Source organism: Lycium ferocissimum, unplaced genomic scaffold (assembly GCF_029784015.1).
Source record: "Lycium ferocissimum isolate CSIRO_LF1 unplaced genomic scaffold, AGI_CSIRO_Lferr_CH_V1 ctg9249, whole genome shotgun sequence".
NCBI lineage: Eukaryota > Viridiplantae > Streptophyta > Magnoliopsida > Solanales > Solanaceae > Lycium > Lycium ferocissimum.
Genome location: NW_026727648.1, coordinates 11,577 through 20,746, shown reverse-complemented (window position 1 = coordinate 20,746; position 9,170 = coordinate 11,577). Strand labels below are relative to the sequence as shown.

The following is a 9,170-nucleotide window of genomic DNA, read 5'->3' as shown; positions in this document are numbered from 1 at the left end:
AGGAGGATAATATATTGTATATCTTGGTCAGCCAAGCACATCAACAACAAAACCGTTTAACAAACTTTTAGCCAGTATTGAAGACATCAGTCTATGGCGTCAGAGGTTTGGTCATGTTCCTACTACTACATTGAAGAAGTTGCTGCCTATAAGTATAGATGGCATAGCTGACAAGTTAAATAAATGTACCGTGTGTCCTTGTGCTAAACAAGCAAGACTGTCATTTCCAGGTAGTGGTATAAAAATAGCTTGTGTGTTTGATTTTGTTCATATGGATGTGTGGGGTCCTTATAAAGTAGATACTTTTGATGGAAACAAATATTTCTTAATTGTGGTTGATGATTACTATAGATTCACAGGGGTTTTTCTACTTAAACTGAAGTTTGATGTGTGTATGGTGATATATTAGTTTATTGCCTATGTGAAAACTCAGTTTGACAAAGTAGTTAAGATTGTCAGGTCAAATAATGGTACTGAATTCATAAACTCAATCTGCACTAGTTTGTTCAAAGAGTTGTGCATAGTTTATCAAACAAGGTGTGACAATACTCGTTAGCAAAATAGAGTTGCTGAAAGGAAGCATAGGCACATCCTTGAAGTGACAAGGGCCATTAGATTCCAGGGCAGAATTCCTATTAAGTTTAGGGGTATGTGTGTTTTGGCTGTTGTGTACTTAATCAACAAAATGTCAAGTTCAGTTATGCATAATAGTTGTCCTTATGAACTATTATATAGAAGGAAGCCTTTATTGACTCATCTGAGAGTCATTGGTTGTCTAACTTATGCAAAGATTCTAAATGAATTTGATAAACTCAAATCTAGGTCCAAATAAGTTGTGCATATGGGATATGCAGCCACACAGAAGGAATATGTTTTATATGATCTCAATTCAACAACTTTTTTTGTCAATAGAGATGTTGAGTTCAGAGAGGATACATTTTCATTTCAAAACAAAACTTCAACTGATTCATCCATATTTCCCAAAATATATTCTAATTTGTTCATTGAAGATCAGATGAGTCACACAATCTCATTTCTAACAAACTTCAGTCCCAATATCATTTAGACATATCCACAAATTACCATGCAAACCATATCAAATCAAGAACCTCCAAATATACAACCTTTACCAAATACAGATCAACCTACACCAGATTTATCAGTTTCAAATCAGATAGAAGTTAGATAAGAACCTCGACAACAACAACAACAAGCAGTGGTCAGTGCACCAAACAATAGAAAATTAGACAAAGGTTAAAAACATCCTATAAGGATGAAAGACTTTGTTTCTTTGAATGTACATCAAGATGTGCCATATACTATGTCTAAATATGTCTCATATGAGAATTTATCTCCAAAGTTTCAAGCTTACATTGCTTCTTCCAGTTCCGTCACTGAACCTACCTTTTATCAGGAAGCGAAAAGATCTAAGATGGGTAAGTGCAATGAAGTTAGAAATAGAAGCCTTAGAAAATAACCACACATGGGACATAGTTTCACTTCCTAGTGGAAAGTCCCCTATTGGATGCAAATGGATTTATAAAGTTAACTATAAAGCATTTGGTGAAGTTGAAAGATTTAAAGCTAGGCTAGTTGCAAAAGGCTATAATAAAAAAAAGGGCATAGATTATCAACAAACCTTCTCACCAGTTGTGAAAATGAAGACAGTCAGAACTGTTCTCACACTGACAGCTATGGAAAATTGGCACATACACCAAAGGATGTGTACAATGCATTCTTACAAGGTGATTTGTTTGATGAAATTTATATGGAACTCCCACAAGGATTCAAGAGTCAGAGGGAGAATAGAGTATGTATACTCATTAAATCCTTCTGTGGATTAAAGCAGGCCCCTAGACAGTGGAATGCAAAGCTAACTGAAGCTTAAACAAAATCTCAGTTTCAACAAAGTCAAAATGACCAGTCCCTGTATATTGTAAAGACTACAGATGGTATAGTTATGGTATTAGTCTGAGTTGATGACATGCTTATTACAGGAAGCAGTCTCAACCTGATTCAAGAAATGAAGAACAGTCTACAAAGGGCATTCAAAATGAAAGATCTTGGAGAGTTAAAATATTTCCTTGGGATAGAATTTGCCAGGTCAAAAGATGGAATTTTGATGCATCAGAGAAAATATAGTCATGAGCTAATCTCAGAACTGGCTTAGCAGCATCTAAACCTGCTATAACTCTTGACAGAAGTGTAAAGTTGACATCAAAACTCTATGATGAACATGTTCCAAAAACTAAACATTTAGTAAATGATCCTCTTACAGACCAAAGTGCCTATCAGAAGTTGATAGGAAAACTTTGCTACCTTACCATGACAAGACCTGATATTGCTTTTAGTCAACAAACACTCAGTCAATTCTTACAGCAACCTAAACAGTCTCACATGGAGGTTGCACTTAGAATTGTAAGATATTTGAAAAACCAACCTGGACAAAGTGTGCTACCATCAAACAAAGATTAAAAACCATCACTGCATACTGTGATACTGACTGGGCTTCATGCCACATTTCAAGAAAATCAGTAACTGGCTATTTCATCAAGTTAGGTGAGTCACTTATTACTTGGAAGTCTAAGAAACAAACCACTATTTCTAGAAGCTCTGCAGAAGCAGAGTACATAAGTATTGCTTCTACAGTTTTAGAACTTATTTGGTTGCTAGGATTAATGAAGGAAGTGGGAGTAGATATCAACAGTCCAACAGACATTTTCAGTGACAGCAATTCAAATTGCAACAAACCCTGTTTATCATGAAAGAACCAAGCACATAGAAATCGATTGCCACTTCATAAGGGAAAAAATCATGCAAGGACTTGTTTCTACCAAGTATATTTCAAAACAAGAGCAGCCTGCAGATATGTTAACAATTCAACATGAGTATTTGAGTTCCAAGCTAGGACTCTTAAACATCTTTAGTGTTCCTAGCTTGAGGGGGAGTATTGAAGGAAGTAGTATTGTAAAGTAGTTAGGGACTTAAGTGTAAGTTCTCTCTACTACAGGATAGAAATGTACGCAAATTAAGTAAGTTAGTTAGGAGTTAATCATTTTCATTAAGTTAGTTAAGAAGTAGTTAGTTACACTGCTTATATATTGTAAACTGTGTGATTAACACAATTAGAGTGAATGAATATACAATCTTATAGACAAATATTCTCTCACTACAACTTCTTCTTCTTCTTGATTTAGGATTTTTACCCATTATTTTAGGGTTTTTACCCATTGTTTAATCAATCTTTAGAATTGAATATTATTGTTCTTTAAGATAGATTTATTTGTTGAAAAAAAAAATGGGTCATTTATTTGATTATTTAACCTAGTCTTGATTATTAAGATAGATTCATGTAGTACATTCAGCCAGTTTCAAGTGGAAGCATTATTCATGCTAGGCAGTCAAAAGGGGTAATATTTCTTGACTGTCTCGTTGGATTTCCTATTATTTTGCATGCTCAATATTCTAATTACATCTAAAATCTACCGGATACTTCTTTTCCTCTAAGAAATTTGGGGATATTGCTTTCTTGGACGACTTCAAGAGTGCAATTGACTACTATTCTTAGGTAATTTGCTCTGTTGTTATTCGTTTGGTGTTTAAGCTGTTATTGTTCTTGGAACTCATAAATGGCTTGTTTGCCAATTGTTAATAGAGTAATGGAGGGGTGTACATTATTCAAAATGTGAAATTATTATTTAATATATAGTAGCGGTTTTCAGTCCTCCGTCTCAAATTCCATCGCCCCGGCCATCTGGTTCACTGGTGCTACCAAAAAGTAGCTTACGTTACTATTATGTGTACCTCTTAATAATGTAATTACAGGGAAATGCTTATTAGAATATAGCTAAAAAAAAGTAAAATATTTGAACAACCTAGCGAAAGAAAAATATTTTCCAACACATCAGTTTTAGCCTCGTATGTGTGGCAAATTTCGAAATTGGAATATAATTTATTTTCATCCACAATAATTAGCTATAGTCAACCGAGCTAACTAGACACACAACCGTGACTAACCTATATTTTTTTAACTACGTTTATAGTGTGGTTTTCGCCTTTAGCCACGATTTTAATCTTACACCAATCTATCTATCTCTCTATCTACTTGCTAGTTTTAGTGTACGTGCATTACACGTGTCTTTCACGTTAATATAAAAAATTATACTATACAAAAAGAATTAAGTATTTAACATATCAATTGACGTTAAAATATATATGTTGGGATTATTGAAAAAGAATCAGCTTCTTCAGAACCAGGAATTATCCATGGCTCAAAGCTTCTCAAGGAAGAAGTTATAGATGTGAAGCACCACCATTGAGAAGCAGCTAGAAATTGAGAAAGAAGCAGCAAGTACAAGGAAGAACTAATACACAAGTGAATATTTCCAATTAAGTTCTATATATGCTCTGAACAACACTTCTTCAAATGGGAATCCAAATTCATATACCAAGATTAACATTTTAAGTATTTATGAACAGCCAGCACTATGGCTTCATGGCCCAATAACCTAAGACCAAACATGTACTTTCCTTCAAGTTTACGTCAAATTTATTGGGCCACTCGCACAAATGCCTTATCTCGGGGTGGTCTTTAATTTCGGCTCCTCAAATTTGTGGTCTTTAACTTATGTCCTTCAGAATTTTTGGCGCGGCATAGTTTATATTTAACTTCGGAGTATGTATCTTAACATCCACAAAAATTATGTCAGACAAGAAAAAACTTTCAACACTCAACGTAATCTTAAAAACAGCATAATTTTAGTTCGCAAGGTATAGTTTACATTTAACTTTGGCATATGTATCATAACATTGACACAAATTATGTTTTCGTTTATATCCTTCATAAATTTTGGTAAACATTTAACACTTAACATAATACGTCGAGAAATACTACAAAACTTATGCCACATAACTAAATTTCTACAGAAATTTCTGCCAAGCGAGGTAAAAGTTCAGTTCCAAAAATAAAAATGTTACAGAAATTATGTCTTGCTAAATAGGTTTGAATATTTTCATAATAAGTAGCAAAGGCAAAAAATTAAAGACCACATATATGAGGGGCAAAAATTAAAGACCAGTGCGTTTGAAGGGAAATCCGTGCAAAAAAAAAAATGAAATTTATTCAGGTAATACGGTTAAAAAACTTATTTTGGATTGATTTTGGGAGACGATGAACTCTTCATTTGGTCTGATTCTACTACAGCAGATACTCTGCCCTCTTTGAATACTGTAGGCATGGCAAAGCTTCTGATCAATATTCTAATTTTGCCATGAATATTGTACGTATTAGTAAGTTGCACCACGCAAACTAGAACTAGTCTTAAATCATAAGAAACTAAGATGTCCGATGTCTTAAAGATTTTGGATTAAATGTCTTAATTTGGTATCACATCAAACATTTAGGGCCTGTTTGGAAAGCCACCTGGTAATTGGAATTGGTGTAATTACTAGGGTAGTAATTACATAGCCTAGTAATAACGACGACCTGTTTGTTTGTCATAACGTAATTACAGTGTAGTTGCAAGCGTGATATTTGGTTGCACAAGTGTAATTACACAGTTAGTTTAATTTAAAAATAAAATTTAATTATAAAAAATTTAAAATTAATAGTTAAAAAATATTTGCCTTTATAAATGATATTAAATTAGTTATTTAATAACACATTGTTTCTTGAAAATATATTAAGTAATAATCATGTATTTGTAACTAATATTGCAAAAAATAATAGATATATATTTTTCAAATTAATAATATTTAATTTTAGTTAATTATAAACTTAAAAGAAGGCTTTTTTTTAGAACATAATGGATTGGATGTTTGACAAAAAAATAATATATAATAAATATAATGAAAACATTATTCAAATGTTTGACACAAAAAATCCATCAAATGTAAGTGAAAAATAAACAACATGCAATGTGAACGCAAATAACTTAAAATTGAAAATATAACCTAAATTCAAAATCCAAAAGAAAAAGTTTAACATAATACTTTGAGGTCAAATTCCAACATTACGTAACTAAGTTCCAAGGAAACTTAAGCAAATAATTCAAAAGAAAGGAAAAATATAAGTCTATAATCTCATTCACAACGAAATTCTACTTTAATAACATCACTCGTTATATGTCATGTTTGTTAATGACTCATTCTTTTCAATATTAAGAGGTGTAGTTACAAAAATTAGAATAATAACACTAAGTATGCTAAATAAAAAAAATAAAAAAATACGAGCAATTACATGGAACCACAAGAAGTAAAGGTTGGGAAGGAGAAGAAAGGAAATGAAAAATACATTTTAAAAAATAAAAATAATTAAAAAGTAAAAATAAAAAATCCAAAGAAATTAAAATAATAGAAATAAAAAATAATTTAAAATAAACAAAAAAGAAACAAACTAAAAAGTAACCCTGTAATTACACTCAATTCTCAAACCCCCGCCCCCCCCCCCCCCCCCCCTCCTCCCAACTTGAGAATTGGAGAGTGTAAGTACATCTTCTCAATTACACCCAATTCCCACCTAACTGTGTAATTACTTGATCAAACAAACAGGCCAAACTGTATAATTACACTCAATTATACTCAATTCCAATTATCTGGGTGGCTTTCCAAATAGGCCCTTAGTAAACCCATTTTCACACTCCTTAAGGTAAGGTATTGGATTGGATTATTAAACTATTTCACATCTTTCACCTGCACCATTGTCTTCTAATCAATTCCTTTTTGTTAATTAGTCTTATGGACTTCAGATCAGTTCAACACTAACTATCCACAATCCTTAATATAATGTTAAGAGACGACAATCAAATATCATATATCACTTTACTAGTCAATTTGCCTGCGCTTCGCGCGGTCATAAAAGAAGATAGATAATATTTGTATATAAGTGTACAAAAATGTGTATTTACTCCGATTAAATTGGCATTTGAATTTTTAGCATGATATGAAGGCAAATCCATTTTAGAAATTTAGACAGAGGCGAATCCAGTGCGTCTAGTAGGGTTCGACGCCACAACCTTAAGGGATTAAAGATAGCACTTAGCTAGTGCCCATTCAGTCTAGTTTGAGCTTGTGTTCCTTTAGTTAATATTAGATATATTTTACGGATTATATACATAATATACCGAGTTTAGTCGGGTGACCATGTGTTCACGTGACTCATTTTTTATAGCTGTATTCGCCCCTGAATTTAGATAGACGTGTTGCAATCTTGTAAGGTCTAAACTGAAGCCACAGTGAACTTCAGAGCTCGCAAACATAAATTTGCTAAGCATATGAGACGATTTTGCGTGGCGGTTACCATAATCACAATAAGCTAAATCTTTGATCAAGAAAATTGTTTTACCTCTGGTCTACCATGGATGCACAACACATCTTACACATACTACAACCTCTTATATACAATATCGCAAAGCAAAAGCCTAAAAAGATCGATTTGATATTAATGCACAATGATCTATTGTAGAAACGGAGAAGATATTTAATGATACATAGGATACTTAAGGCACTGCTTTCTGATTCTGAGAAAATTAATAAATAGAAATCTTGGCATACGAAAGATGCCCCATCACCTTTTTTATGCCCATAATTAAATTTAGTCTAGTTTTTCAATAGCTAGAAGAAAAGAAATAATAAAAAAGGGTCATGGAGACTTCACTCTCTTCCTCTAAAAGGAGAGACAAGAAGAAAACAAAACAAATTGTAAAAGAGCACAAGATAAATAAGATTACCTTGCTTCCATTAGTAAATATCAGAGATGACGATCTAAATTTGATCGAACAACATTGGGACCAATCAGCTGGAAACCAAGAGACGCTTATCCAAATCAAACAAATTGGAGCCAATTGGCTAAAATGTCAACAAATCTGTTTTATGACAAAGATATCAACAATTAGATTCCATCTTTAAGAATTATTAAGCATAACAAAGAGTGGCTACGTGCAATTTTTTTTAGATATAATCAGATATATAGGGATCCATATGAGAACTCCAATAGCACCAGAAAATTGGCGATGGCGTTTGAGCTCATAGTCATTAATAGTCCTATCAAGTAGTAGATTTGAGCTGAAATTTTACCTTATTACTCTTCAGATACTCACACCGTCACCTCTTCATGGCACGAGAAAGGTTTTCTTTTTGTACTCTTCCCATGTTGTTGTTGCATCATTAGCAAATGAAATCTTAAAGAGTACTATAAATCAATTGTTATTTCCATTATGTATTAAAAAAAAAAACAGTATCATTTGATGGAAAAAGAAAAAGCTGAGATGAAACTAGAACGTGATTGTTAATATAAACATGAAAGCCAAAAAGGAGGGCATATTACAAATTTGGGTTTTACACTGCAATTCTTCGTAATCCTCATTTACTAAAACTCTTTATTTCACTCACAACTTTGCGTTGTCTTTCTCTATAATAAAAATGAGTGAATTTAGAAATAATTTTCTAATAAATTTTGAACACCACACGTGCATACATGAAACTGATAGCAACAACTCAACCGGATGAGACATCTCTTATTTACAGAAGTATGCAATATGTGTTCGCATTCTTAGTCTATTTGATATAGCAGTTCCAAGAAGAGATATATATTAATTATCTATGACTTTTTTAAAGCTTGCAACATGAATAGGAAAAAAAAAAAAAAAGGCAGGTGGGGGGGGGGGTACAAAGTTATACAACCATCATTAGGTCTTACCGTTGTTTCTTTTTAGAGAGATATAAGAGAATTGGCAGAAGATTTTCCATCGGGCCTATCACATGCTTTATCTAACTACACAAATCCGATTTCATTATCATTACAAAAATCTACACATATAAGAATCCATACCCATCAAAATTTTGTTTCTAAAATTAAATAAAGTGTCTACAAAAAGATTAAAAAATCGGTGTCATAATAGAATCAGCAGGTACTCAAGTAATAGAGATAATAAGCAAAGGTTCTCTAAATAGATGGATTCCACACTCATATTTAGGATTGGGAAGAGAAAGGTTAGTCTTCCAACTAGAATTGGGCATCGACTAGTAATAAAACGCTAATTACATTGAACGCCTAAAACATTATTGTTGCCACATACGAATTAATAACACGTTACATTAGTTTTGCCCGTTAGATTTTTTGAATAAAATAATATGTAATATGTTATGTGAAATACGTTTATTCTAGTTTTGAA

The 9,170-nt window shown here is 32.6% G+C and overlaps 1 long non-coding RNA gene across 2 annotated transcripts; it reads right to left on the bottom strand.

Annotated features, from left to right (window-relative positions):
- Nucleotides 1-2,426: 2,426 nt before the first annotated feature.
- Nucleotides 2,427-8,378, bottom strand: LOC132046066 (uncharacterized). 2 transcript variants are annotated; one of them, XR_009412590.1, is made up of 3 exons: nt 8,074-8,377; nt 7,728-7,862; nt 2,427-2,860 (listed from the first exon to the last, which is right to left on the bottom strand). It is a non-coding gene; the product is annotated as an uncharacterized LOC132046066 (long non-coding RNA). The 2 variants fall into 2 exon arrangements; XR_009412591.1 differs by lacking the exon at nt 2,427-2,860 and adding an exon at nt 4,030-4,326 and having other exon boundaries at nt 8,074-8,378.
- Between the last annotated feature and the right edge of the window lie 792 nt (nt 8,379-9,170).